Here is a 15,249-nt window from a genome sequence, read left to right as displayed (position 1 = left end):
AAAACGAGTTTGAAAATTTGTCACTTTTGTTAGTGTAGCATGATTGTTGGGATAGCCTGTATCAATAGGCTCCGATATTCAGCAAAATTATCGTTAACACTTGTTACATATTCAAGATGATATGATGACTACTCATGCCGTATACTAACTTTTTACTATATCTTGTAATTTTTATATTTTTTTCAATTTCAGATTGGTTTCAAATCTTGCCAATATAATCGTTCAAAATCATTTTATATAGCAAGCATGATATACACATAAAAGAGAATTTTCTACTATAAGTGTTCAAATATTTTCGCGACATATTATATTTCAATGTGTGTAGGTCGATTAAGGAAACACCTACGTAATTGTGAATGAATGAACAAACTGAATAGACAAAACAGACGAAGCGAATCACTCGATTGATGTCTAATGTCTAAACATCTAAGCAATTTACCTGACATTACACATGTCGACAATCAAGTCGAGAATATCCTTTGTGCCTTTCGAACAGCTGATCATACCGTCTTCGGCATATGCCTTGTGGTACTTGCTATTCGTCACCCGTTTGTTATTCTCTTGTGCACTGTTCGAATGAATGAACGAGGTCTTAGGTGTTTTTATTGGCAACGAAGGAGATCGGGGAATGATCGTAATGGGTGATTTAGGTGGCTTTGGTAGACGGTTTTGGGGTGCAGGTGTTCCGTGGGATGGAATTTTATGGCGGATCGGGGTAGAGGAAGTAGATTGCCTGGTCGTTTCAGGCGGAATAAATTTTGTTATTTCGGAGTAGAAAATTGCTGGAGGATCATTGGTGGATTATTTGATTAATTATGCGGGAGAATTATAATAATGTTTTTCCCTTCCAATTTTATGAAAATCACTTCAATATTTAAGGTAAAAACACTCCTGGGTCGAATGAAAATAGCTAACATTGGAAAAAGCGACTAAACTGCATAATTAGCACTTGCTATTCATCGTACTGTGTCTATGTAATTTGTCTGGAAAAATTAGAAACACCCTGTATATTATTCGGGATACTGTGGGTCGTTCATTTGTAGCAATGGTTATTTGCTTTGTAACGCAACGATATAGTTTATTATTCAAGTAATTGCAAAGTATTGTTAACTGGAATCTTTATGAGAATTAATTGAGTACTTTAAAGGGTAGTATGCGCGTGGCTTTCTTATCGAGTCATTTTTTTCTTTTGTAACGTTACAAAGGGCTGGTTAGATCCTTTAGCAGATCTTTTAGAAATGGTACTTGATTGTGACTATTACGATAAAGTTATTTCATAGAATTTAATGAATGACTCGTTTCCAAACAAAACGATAAACGATAGTTCCGACCTGCGCTAATCTTGTTTGCTACGAGTACTGACTTGTGTTCTGATAAGATTGATTTTCCCAATGGTCGTCCAAAATCATTGAAACATTTACTTTCAGATAAACATACACGAACATTCAGCTTTTATCTTTATTTACATTTTAAGTTAATTTACGTTATAATGCAATAGAATGTTCTTGTACAAGATTATACAATTTGCATTGATCAATACAGGCCATGATATATTTTTTAAATCTACGAAAATTATTGTGTGCGAATAATAGATCTATATTTTAATTAATTTATACGACAGCAAAATAGAATATTTTTATACGATATTGTAATATAATTTTATTAATAGCCCCAAGAAAAATTAAATTGTGATTTAGCACAGGGTATCAGACATTCCTCAAATTTGTGGAAAATAGCTTTTATAAATTTTGAAGAGCCACTCATGATCTCTATTATTCAATTCGTGTCAACTAATTTACATCGCAACACGATAGAATATTCTTATGTATTATTACGATAAAATCAGGCGATGATGAGAGACGTCACGCACTGAGACATGTCGCAAAATAAATGAAGTAATAAAATTTCTGACTCCTCTATACATGAAAGATAACTCGGAGCTTCGTTGAAAGGAACGCGAAGGGCATCCTTAGAATCAAAAGAAATGAAAATTAATGTGTAGAGACGCGGCCAGCCAAGCGTATTTTACACGAGGTTTTAGACCTAAACGAGACTAAATTCATCGTCCTTTCGCCTACCGCTACCTTGAAATTGTACGCAGACGTAATTATTTCTTTTCAAACCGACATTAAAAAAAAAGGACGAAAAAATAAGAGAAAAAAGAGGGAAAAAGCCAATGTTGAATAGCAGCTTTGATAAATTAATTAAAGTCAAATTACACGGAAAGCTCAACGAAATTTTGTCTTAGTCGGAGAAAGTTAAACTTACATTTTTATCTCGTTCCTCGATGCATTCAAATTACTTCGAGACGAGTGAACGTCTTTCTCTTGGAAAAGATAAAAAAGAAGATGAGAAAGAAAAAGGAAGGAAAGACAAAACCCGGCGAAAAGGTACATAATGTTAAATGAAGCCTTTTGTAAATTAATTAAAGTTGAATTAATGCAAAAAGTTCGCCTTTAACCGAATCTTTTTTAGCCGAAGATTAACGTCGTTCTTTCGACGATTCTCCAACTGGGTACAATGCAATTACGCTCGAAACAGTAAACCTCGCTAGAAAATTGTTCTGTATCTCCATCTCGTTTGGCGTCCATGTCATCCACGTCGCAGTGTTTCGGTTCTCTTCCCCAAAAAAAAAAAAAAAAAAAAAATCAACTAAATAATATGAATTATACATGAATATAGTGATAGATGAATAAAGTAATAAAAGAAAAACTCCAAGGTTCTTTTCATATCTTTGTTTTTTCTTCCTATTCAATGTGACGAATAATCTAAATTTTGTTGCTCCTAAAATTGTGCGATAACAAGTTTATTTTGATTTGACGAGTAGATTTTTAATATCTCAGGTTAAATAAAATTCAGTAAAAAACGAAATACAATAGGTACAGTGTTTTTATTTTGCAGAGATGTATTTATAGAGTCGTAATGGCTATTCACCATGTACATTGTTTTCTTACTAAATACATGTTTGCAGTATCTCGTAACTCCTATAAACATTTACAAATTTTATCAATATAATCGTTTTCTCAGGTTAATGAAATTATAAAATGTTTTATATAAACAATACGTTCAAACGTAAGTATTCTATCACTTTTATGAGCCACTATACGTATTTATAATATTCTAATAATTAAATCTACCAAGTATGTACATGTCGTACAAAAAAGATTTCTACTATACTGTGCGACACTGAATGTACAATTTGTTTGAAACGTTATATAAGCGAGTGACTCAGAAATACCTTGTACTACACGCGACCAAAATGAATCCAATCTTCCGATGACCCAAGATTTTTAATAATCATCGGTCTGAATATCGAAATTACGCGTCCAGAATTTCCACTTAATTTTATTAATCTTGACGTTTATGAAATAATGTTTCTGTGAAATTTTAATATGAATTTGATATAAATGTACATTCATCGTACAGTAAACTTCAACACATGTATCAAATTCTTCGAAAATTCATATCTGAAAATTCTCTACTTGTCTATGTTGATTTTAATGGGAAAACAAGATTACTCGTAGCAATCTCGTCGAGAATTGAATGCGTGAAGTTTCAATACGTAAACACGTCGACAGATAATTGGACGAGACAACGATACAAGACAGATTTGAATGGAAAATTGTCAGTAAACGAATTAATCATTGGTTTATAGTAACAACGACGACATTGTGGAAAGTAACACGGACTTTAACTAGCAAACGCATCGTGATAACGCCATGTTTTCCAACTACCAACTCTACGATATGGTGAACAAAAGTTTGTAATTTTAGTCGATTAAGAAGACCGTTTTTAAAGTAAATATACTTTAAATGTACAAAATGCCTGGTCATATGTGTAACTTGGAGGAATCGAAGTTTTCGAACTCGATTTTCTAAAATATAAAATCTCCAACGTAATTTCATTATTCTTAACTTTTCTCGTATTTTGAGCTACAGGATCTCCTTGGTTTCACCTGCACCACGAAATCGCTGCCTCTGTAGTTGATATGATTTGTTGACACGATCAAAATGTTTGAAATGATTCGATTTAGTAAAGCGTAAGAGGACAAATTGGAGCGATGTCACCCCAATTTCAATCTATTCAAAAATGTCACTGCGCACAATCCGTGCATGACTTTGCCGGTCGACGCGTCATTAACATATTCCGGCTATCAGATGGGGCTCTCTACACTTAACGTTGCTCTCTGGTATCGTCGGTATCTAGAATATTGTTTTGATAATGCGCGTTTCGTATGTTTGCCGAGGGTCTGCTACATATTTGCTAATCGAAAATGGTTGCTACATGATGTGGTACAAATTGAAAATCGAAAACGAATTAAATAAGAAAGCAAAGCATCGAAATACGGAGAAATTGAAACGGTGAGTGATATGAATGGTGAAAAGATAAAACACCATCTTTTGTAACGATAAAGGTAAGTTATATTATTAGGTTGTCCGAAAAGTTTCTTTCGTTGTATAAGGAAATAATAGACGCACAACGTTTTTTGTTTTATATTACGTACGATCTATTTTATTCTGTTGAGATAAACACTGCGACATTTCACAGACTTGGTTTCACGTTTGTATAAAGGTGCACTGTTGTAAAAAACACGTTGAAAGATACTTTTCGGACAACCTAATATATAGATTCCATAACAACTGAAATGTCGTATCCATAATACCATTTCGAGAAATTTTGTCATTTTCTTTATGACTTCTTCGTCTTTGCATATTCAAATTTTTCTAAATATCCGCAGCGTATTCGTCAAAAAACCTTACCTTAAATATTTCTAATATTTCGTTTAACTTGAAAGTAATAAAGAAAAACCTTTTATATTTTGGAGCATGCGCCGAGTACATGTAAAAAGCTCCCCGAAAAGAATTATTTTCCGATATCTCGCCTATGATTTTGATTTATAAACTTGTAGCCTCATTTAGCGTGTTACGTGAAAATCGAACTCGAATAGAATTAACATGCGACCAACTTTGTTATTAATAAGCTGCGTGTAACAAGCTTAGAAGTGATAACACCGTGACCGTTGCTCCATCCAGAAAAATGGAAAAATGCCATTCGAGTCGAGAGTCCATTCGGAGTTCTTCTTCATCTCGGAAACTTTATTAAACTTCTATAGAAAACGAGTTTCTTTTCGATAGAGCGTTACACAGTCAGGACTATGGAAGGTGTTAAAAAAGATGAATGTTAATTATTTATAAATAATTAAAAAGATCCATATATTTTCGTTTTTATTTCACTCACTCTTTTTGTTTCTTACTCTGAACTTAACGAATCGAAACAGCTGACAACGAGATTAAAAGTTCGAACAAGAACATTTAGCAGATTTTGGGATTTTTAAGTTACACTCTTTCATAACTTTCAAACATCCAGTGTATTTCTTGTGTTCAACGTTACACCGCTTTCTTACGAAATATCTGCAACCTGCATGTAGTAAAATGATCGACAGCTATACTAGAACTATACTGTTAATTCGACTGTGGCCAAAACGTGCTATGGATCCTTTTTGAGATTTCCATTCAGCTTGTTGAAAGCACACGGTAATTAAAGTCCGATAGGCGGTATCTATCGTCGCTTCTCAAATTCGAAGTTCGGTTAAATAACATTTCATACACAGTAACTCGATTAAAATACAATCTTGCCAAAGATAAGCGAATGTTCGAGCACTTTTATCGTAGACGACAACGATCGATCTCAAATAACAATCATTCCAGTGGATCTCTATTCGTCGATGAGAATTATTCAATTTTCGTTCGTCGATCGATCCTCGATGATCCTTCAATGACCCTTCCGTTCGAGGATCGCCGCGTATATTTTCCTCTTTGTGGATTTCCATCCACGAACAGGTTGTTCCGCGATCAAAGGAACGCGTGGACGTATCGTTGAAAATCGTGTTGCGTATCCTGTGTGTTACCGCGTTTTTGAGGGGACACCAAACAAACAGCAACACCAGCTCCTTTGTACCTTTTGATTACACGCCGGTGAACGAGCGTAACCGATGTACACGGTGCATGGAATGTGATCATTTGGTCACCCTTGCGTCGAGCTTAAAAGAGAGTATGAAAATGGAGAACGATGGCACACTGTTAAAGTCACGAGTATCAGATTATTTCTTGGCGAACGACATGCATCCATTTTAGGAAATTTCTCGAATAAAAAGTAAAGTTATAGTTATAAGTAAGATATCGAACTAAAACGGTAGAAACGCGGGAGCAATAAATCGAATAAAAGTTACATGGAGAGATACGGATTACAATAACTACAAAATTATTTTTACTATTTTTTGAGTGAGATATCTTTGCTAATTTTGTTCAATCTGCTTAAATTAAAGATGAGGCTATGAAGTAACGCGTAAAATATACGTAAAAGAAACGATCATTGCGCAGTAAAAAATTTGAGAATCTAAAAAGTTCAGAGTATTCGATATATCTTTCTTTAGTTTAGGCGATACATATCCGTATACGTAAATATTCTACTTATTTCAATTTTGTTCTTTTCGAACACTTTCTTTATATTCGTCTTATTTATTTTAATCGTTTTAAACATCATAATTTTATTATGCGCGAGTAGGTTAAACTGTATATTAAGTAGTTTATATTCCTATAAAATGATAGAAAATTATCTTTATCAATTTGATGTTTACTATGAGCGTTAAAAATTTTAGATTGTAATATTTTAACATTTTGCACATTTCGTCGTTTTCTATGTTTATATTATGTATCGATATAATTCCTTCATGTTTTATTCTACACAATTCATTTCGTAGTTTTGGGCTTTTGTCGTTTCTAATCCGAGATTTTGTATCGGGTCTGTACTTCTTTTTCTTGATTCTCGATATTCCTCTTTTCATGTAAGCATGATATCAACGGTTATCGGGAAGAATGCTAATCGCTTACGACAGTATCAATTCTGTCAATTTTTGCTCAACTGTTTCCGCGCTCTTTTTTCCCTCGTCGTTGTGCGTTATCTACGTAGCAAATTCTTTTATAATAAAGATGTAATAAAAAGGTCAAGTAACGTTTGATAGCCTCGTTATGCTACCATTAGATTATGTAATGAATACACACTAAATTTAAACGAGCTTCTCATTCACGTCCTGTGAAAAATGGTTACTTTAAATATTTACAATATAGCATTAAGGCGCTATACAATAATATAGTATCAAAACAGTTAAAACGATAAAGAAAAATTTGCAAAAATTTCTTGAAAAATTACACAGTCTAAGATTATTAAAATTTTAGTATAGTTGGCCATATTTACTGAGCTTGAAACTTTCGATTTTCTATTTAGAAAACTATATCTAGATCAATAAAATATAGAATGTTCTACATCGTTTTCTTATCACGTTTACGATAATCTAATAAAATCAAAGTAATTAAAATTATCCTATTCTATAATTAAACTAAATAACTATAATTAAAAGTATGCTAAGTATTGGAACTGTCTTTAAAGTATTGTGTCGATGTATGTTGTATATATACGTATATTGATTTCGTAGGTACGACCACGTGGCAACCCTCTTTCCAAGGACGAAAAGCAGGAAAATAGAGTTATCTATCTAATTATGTAAAATTGAACTACGTTAAATGGGTTAAGTATAAAGTTAATAATCATCTTTGAAAATACTTTTCTTTTTCGCAGTGAATTTAAAATTACCTTTTTTTTAAATAAACCATGTAATTTTTTCCGTTATATTTCGGCGAATTATTTTTTTTTTTTTAATCTTATTCAGTAAATATTATGTTTGTCCGATAAAACGAAGAACGATAAATATACGAATACGAACGATAGAATAAAGACAAATGTAGCGAATTAAATTAGCTTTGATCTGCATTTCTGTCATAGATTGCGAATATCAGAAATAACCTAAATTTTTAAACAATACACATACACGTACGCCTACTTACAATATATTCTACGTAATCACTCTCATTTTACGTCATGTTTTTTGAAACGTTAGAAGGCCGAGGAAAAATTAGACAAAGTGACGCGGTGTCGAATGACGCTGATATTTTTCCGGAAGTGGAGGACCAGTAATTTAAACTCGTAGCCTTTGTAAACGAAACTATCTACTTTCCTATATACTAATCGATAGTATTTTTCTATTTTCTCTATAAACAGTATACTACGTCCAAATATGAATGACATTCAATACGAAGCAAGCAAATTTTCAAATTCGTTTCTCCCGAGAACGAAGTCACAAACGAAAACGGTTTACTCTGTATTTTCAACTTCGTCTTGTCCGTAGCATAAACGCCGAGACACTATGAATAATAAATAATACTAAGACGTAACGTGGAAAGATTTCTCTTATTACTTCTAGTTTCTTATTAATTCCTTTTTATGGAAATGTTCTCCCTCAAGCTTTATTTCCTCGTGAATTGTATTCCTATCTTCGATCGACAATTAAACTTGAGAAATTCAGATAACAGAATCGAGGATTTTTCTAATAGCCAATAGCGAACAATGGTCGCGTTGTCCCAGAATCTGTCGAAGAAGGAAAGTGCCGATGCGATTTTTATTGTGCATCTCAATTACGCTCTAATATCATATTCTGATGCATCGTCGTATCTTCCGCCCAGAGATCAACGAATAAAAAACAAGTCCATGTGAACTGGGAGAAATGTCGCATCGTGGCATTTGTACGAACACATTCGTTTGTTTTACTGGAAGAAGTTTATCAACGAATTTTTCCTGAATATTATCGCATCTTTACTAAACACGAGCAAAGGAAATTATTAGTCACCCTGTATATTATACGATTGAAGTATACAGAACGATGTATTGGCTAATAATTTTATAATTTGATAGTTTCCTGTATGGCTCTTTGTGTTTCCTATCGAACGAATTAAGAATTTCGCAGATTGAGAATTTCTTCGTTAAAAATTATTATTCAGCTTAGCATGGATCTTATAAAACCAGTCGAATTATTATGCGCAATATGAAGATATTTTTAAATTGCAGATTGAAAATAGCGTTGAAGAACTTTTCAAATTGATAAATTTCTATTCGGTCAATTTATGATTACGGAAGTTTTTCAATTAGGTTGTTCTTTGATACATAAATCTCTCGTAGGTTTTTAGATAGAAACAAAATTGCATCCAAAGTATTTTATAGCTGAGAATTTTCTAAATGATCAAATTTTAAAATGAAAAATTTCCCAATTGTCCGACTAGTTTCGAACGCTTTGGATTTCCTCAAAATTTTTAAATTACAATGCAGGGTTTTTGTGGATTTTTCGAAATTAGAATTTTTTGAATCGTAGTCAAAGTTTCAAAGTGAAAGCTTTATTTTCTTGAAGTGTTTAACGTTTTGAATGAAGAAATTCGTAAATAAGAATCAGTAAATACCTGATTTAAAAACTATGTAATTCATTCATTAAATTTGTATTTATGTACTTGTTTACTTCAATATCTATTTATTATATTTTGATATAACATTAATTAAATTAAAATATCAAAAATTCTACTATATTGTTATATAATTTCGACGTACAATATCCTTAAACAGAAAGCTTACGAACGTAAAGAAACTAGTTTCTTCAAATTCGAGAGCTTTCTATACACTTCAAAGGCTGGTAAAACGAGAAATTTTTCGAATCAAAGAGAATATTTCATCTCTCTTTCCTAAATATTTTAAAGTTTCAATTAACTAAATTGAGAACTTTTCAATCGAAATATCTCTTGCTTGTGAAGCATTCAAGCTTGATTAAAAAATTATCTTCGAAAAATGAACTCCCGTATTTTCATTTCTAAAATTTTTGATTAACGGTGCCTAAAAGTATATACAATAAAATACGTCTGAAATTATATAAGAACGATCGCCTTATCAAGTAGATTTTTCTGTCACATTTCTTCCTTTTATTGTTATTATTTATTTTATTAATGGATGCGTCAACTATTTTTCTATGGTCAAATGTCATTTCTTTATTGAGAGTCACGCAATTTATGTTTGGGAATGTTAAGATTATCGAATCTTTCAGCTGCAAACCTACGAATTTTTATCGCTTGCGTCACGATGCATTTTCGTTTGATTAATGAAACGCAAATGAATTGAATCATTTCCAATGTGGAGGCCGTTCGATAGAACAAGACGATCGTTAGATTTAACTAGTATCCTTCCGCTATCGCCGAGTGCATGCTACAAACAAACAAATGACTCAGGATTTAATACGAACGAAGTCCACGATCGTTGATTTAGAGACGGCGAATCAGATCCAATCTTCATCGACGTCCACCAAACGAATATATGTAATTGCATGTTATACATAGACATTTACACTAGTTTTTCCTTATTATCATTTTCTACATAGTTATAATAATAAATGTTAATTGAATTATATGATAACGTTTTGACATTAAACATTTCAACAAGTATTTTAACAGATTTTTAATGACAACATTTAAAATTTTAAATATTCCGGAAAGCAAAATGAAATATTCTCTTTGACTCGAAAAGTTTCTCGCTTTATCAGTTTTTTTTTTTTTTTTACAAAAAATGATAACATTTTATCGAAACAAAAACATTGCTGCCGTACTATCGATTAATTTCCGCGTTTCAATTAATATTCAGTGCGCTTCCTGTTTCGACAAATAATTTATGTGCGATCTATTGGATATGGATAAATAAATTTCTAACAAACTTTGATTCTATGTGAAGATCACAGAAAAAAGCATGATATTTCATTGACTTTTTATTTTAATGTTATTTTATGACTAAAGAGAAAATCAAAAGAATCAAAAGTTAGCTACAGAGGCATAGTCGATGAAGTTTTGAAACAATATTTCAATATTAAGACAGGAGCAATATCCTTAAAATTATGGAATTTTGATGACATGAGATTAGTTAACAATGAATTTTATATGAAATATTGAATTTTAAAAAGTACTCTCCTGTAAAAAGAGGAAGAAGTGACTAATCGTGTCCTCCTATAGGTTTCATAGTTCCCAGCTTCTTCCAAAGATTCTTTAAGGTATTCTTTCGATGTTATAAGATATTTGCAAACTAATTCCTGTTTTTATATATGTTTCTACTCGAAAATATCTGCGTATAATATACAATTACATATACTTGAATACCTATAATAATATAAGAAATCTTTTAATTCAACAACGAACTAATTGTACAAATACTTCCATCTCTTGCTGGAACTTTGAATAAGCTTGATACGCAACGCGTAAACTCACATACGTGTTTACAAAATTCTCTCAAAGATATTCAAAGTCGCATTTCGTGTCGCGAAGATACACAAAAATTCTATTTCTGTCCCATCGATCCTCCATCTCCTCTGTTTCTCCTCCATACGGATCGAGCGTAACAAACGTTTTTTCTGGGGAGAAAAAAAAAGAAGAAAAAAAAACAAAACGGTTGCGAGCGAAAAAAACGGGCGTCCTAAATTTAGTTCGCTTTATTTATAGAGCCGACGTTAACTCTTTTGGAGCTCTCGCGTGTGGCGTTTCACCCCTTCGCGCAAAACCAACCACTTTCCCCGTTTCGTCCGTCACCCTTTAATTCTCGTCGCATCGCTTTAATTCTCGTTTATTTCGCGAAATATCATCACCAATTTGGCGGTCTTTGTTTAAACGAGGAGAGAGAGAGAGAGGTTGATCCGCACGTGGAGGCCCCGGCCGTGAATCGCTGAACTTTACGTAATGTGTCGCGACATTTCCAGTCGGCAATTTATATTGATCGGATAACATCCTGGAATACGGGGTGCTTTCGTCGGGGTGTCGAGCGTCGTCGTTTCCGATACCGCGCCTGTTACAAGCGTACAAATCGTTTACACTGCTATTCTGTTCGCTCTCGCATGTTTCCTGTAACACGATGCATCAGTTCTACTCGAGACACACGATTCGAGGTACACTCTCGTGTCTGTCGGTACTAATAAAAGTTTCTTTCGATTGCTTTTTTTTACCAGAGAGGAATATTAAATTTTAGTAAATCGCGAGCTTACTGTCTCTCCCGAATCGTATCACTTTTATATCGCTCTTTGAAAAATTCTTTATTGTCTCTGATGGCTTGCAAATGGTCAGATATTAAATATTTAGCAAGGAATTGAATTTTGTTGTATAAACAAGATAAGTAAATGATTTTTTAATTATATGATTAGCATTTATAAATGCTGAGTAAGGGTAACACTTGTAACCTTTTGAGGGATATTTATATTTCATATATTTGTGTGAGGGATATGTGTGAAATATTAATATTAATATTAATATGATACTATCGAGTAGTTTGGCTTGCTTGATAAATATTAACAAATTGTAGATTTTGTTATTTTATAAATTTTCTCTTCAGTGTGTTTTTATTTGGAAAATTTTTCATGTGAAATATTTATTAAAATATTGTACCCTTAATTCCATCCTCTTCGTATCTGACAAAATTCAACTTTCCGATACAATACTCAATAAATTTAACGAATAACACAGGTGAATCCTATAAGGTTAACAACCTTTTATTTCGCTCTAAATGACAAACAACAAATTGGTTAAATTTCATTCGAACTGCCATTTTAACGTGTTAAATGATCATAAATTGATTTTGTTTCAGCCGTATTATTCTTTTTTCCAACCAAAACACGATTCACATTTGAAACACAAAAAGGTTATTCGAAATATGAGAGATTTGTTTTTCTTTTGTTTCACGCAACTTGTTATAATTTCTGTAACAGTGTTGTATCAATATGATTTAGCATAGATATCCTGATGGAATTCTTAAAATAAAATTTCTCAGAAAATTTGAGCGATTTCGACGCGTATTACATTCGGGTCACGATACGAAAGCTGACGTCACTATTCCTATAAATCTATGTGGATATCGAACAATGACGTAATCGGACATCCGTGATCGGAATATTTACGCGAACCATTAAACGTTACACAGCTATGACCAATATTACGATGAATATTCCATATACGCTACCGTTCAAAATATCAGGACGCTTTGGTAGATTTGTGATAACATTGTGATACATTAGCTACAGTTGTGTTATATTAATCACAGCATTTAGATACTAGTTAATTAGATACAAATATATTAGCAACATTTAATACCTTTTAATAGAATTTTCATTATTCATGTACCTGCAGAAATTTTATACTATGCAAACGAAATATTCAACTTGATAAAAAAATTCCTCATCGGAAAATAAGAAAAATCTGTGCAGATACTTTTTGTAGCCACTGTATATAAATTTTATTGATTTTTCAAATTAACTCTTATAGTCTCAGTGTTGCATTACCGTAACACTTATTTTTTGAAATGTGTCAAACTCTACCCTTGTTCAATATTTAATCTATTTTGGCAAAGTTCTTTTATTTTGTGGTGCAAATACTTTTTATAGCCACTGTATATAAATTTATATGTGTATATAAAAAAGTCGCAGCTATCATACACGTATATAATTTTATATGTCGTGGATTTAGTGCGCTATCGCTGCAAATTGATTAAAATATTCGACTATGTATGTTTTCAATGCCACTGTGTGTATACGACACGACTACAATTTATTGCAGTTTATTGTTAGATAGAAAGATACAGTGGTCAGTTGATAAAAATTGTATAATTTTTTGCTTGGTTTCTATTTCTCGCTATAAATAACGACAGAATTTTGCACCGAGGAAACGAGACAAGGGATGAAATAAAATATACAAGTAATTCAGATGTACTACAAAGCACGAGTAATTGCTAGAATTTTTATGAAAAGAATAAAATGTTTCTAATTGCGGCTATGCACTCTATTGTCCTAAAACATTTTTTTATGCATATAAAAGGTACAATCATTATTAAAATTATTGGAATTACAAAAAATTATTGGTTAGAACATTCTTCTAATGTTCTTTAATTCCAAAATTAACGAAATTTACGTAAATTAATATGTACAGTTCAAGTTTATTATTTTAAAACAAATACACGCGATATATGATAATAAAAAAAGGTGAAGGTATAAAAAAACGTTTAAAAATATAATACATGAACGTCCATTAACTATTAAATTTTCAATCCATTAAAAATCCATTAAAAAATTGCAATAGGAAAAATGTTACAAAAATTGACTTTTGAAAAGTTTAAAAAACAAAATAGAAAACCGCTTTCAATATTCATATTTAAAAATTCGTTACGAGAAACTTTAAAATTATTTGAATAATTTATATATTCAAAACCGTCGACTTTCTAATTAAAAATATTGTCAAGGTATCCAACTATGGAAAAAGCTCTTTGTTTAAAAAATCCCATGCTGAGAACTTTTTGAAATTGTCAACTTCGCGAAAATTACGTATTATCCAATCAAGCCATTTTGAAATTCATTACTCGATTTAAAATTGACGGACGAGAAAAATTGTAAAAAAAATTGTTGGACGAAAATTTCCACGAAATCAATAAATTAGATAGTAATTTATTCACGAACTTAATTATCTATTATTAATAGTAATACGACTAGCATAGAAATATCTTTAAAATTTTTCGGAAATTTTAGAATTTCCGAAAGTCATTGATTATATAATTTACAGCACATCCTTACAAACTTATTGCCTAATGAAACTCTATAGAGGAACGCTTCGTAAGTAAAAAAAGCTACTCGATAGAGACGATACTTCTTTATTAGGTCACTTGATCAATATAGGTCAAGTAATTTATTAGTAAAATTGTTTCTATCGATAATTATGTACATATTTCGTAATGGCGATTACAGTTATTAAAGTAATGTACATCGTTAAATGTCTCGAAACCAGTAACCTGAACTTTCATAATAACGCTCCCTGAAGAGTTGAACAATGTGGGTGCAGGATGCAATGAAATTAACAATAACAGGGGACTATAAATTGTCATCGACCGTGGAACTACATTAACGAAGAACTTCCAACGCACAGAGTTCGCCACTTGGAAATTTTATGTAGTTGCTCCGAATTGGAAGTTCGATAATTTGCATTGCGAGAATACGCTCTACGATCGAAACTTGTGTTGTAGATCTCAACCAGACAACGAAGCGGAATTGAAACAAACGTGATTTGTCGTTATCTTAATTTTCTTAAGAGTTAAATTATTTTATAGGGTATAATCAGTTTGCAAATCTACGTTTAACTCGTTGTTCTAGAAAAAAATAATTTCGGAAGTTTAACTAGTTTAATAATTTCTTTGCTTCAGAGACGTTTAAATTAGAATGAAAATTGAGAAAGGTTTGAACATTTTCATTTGGAGATAATATATCTGCTAACCGTGAAATGAAAAAAATGCTCTAATTTCCATAGTTACGTA

General features: G+C 32.0%; 1 protein-coding gene across 1 annotated transcript in view; it reads left to right on the top strand.

Moving 5' to 3' along the window:
• Positions 1-4,134: 4,134 nt before the first annotated feature.
• The window catches only part of LOC117216786, a 65,261-nt gene continuing 54,146 nt past the window's right edge, over positions 4,135-15,249 (top strand). Inside the window, exon 1 of the mRNA XM_033463800.1 lies at positions 4,135-4,361. The gene's annotated coding sequence lies outside the window, so the exon portion shown is untranslated. The remainder of the gene's footprint in view (positions 4,362-15,249) is intronic.

This window comes from Bombus bifarius, unplaced genomic scaffold (genome assembly GCF_011952205.1).
Source record: "Bombus bifarius isolate JDL3187 unplaced genomic scaffold, Bbif_JDL3187 scf7180000007973, whole genome shotgun sequence".
NCBI classification, from domain to species: Eukaryota; Metazoa; Arthropoda; class Insecta; order Hymenoptera; family Apidae; genus Bombus; species Bombus bifarius.
This window is presented reverse-complemented; position numbering and strand designations above follow the sequence as displayed.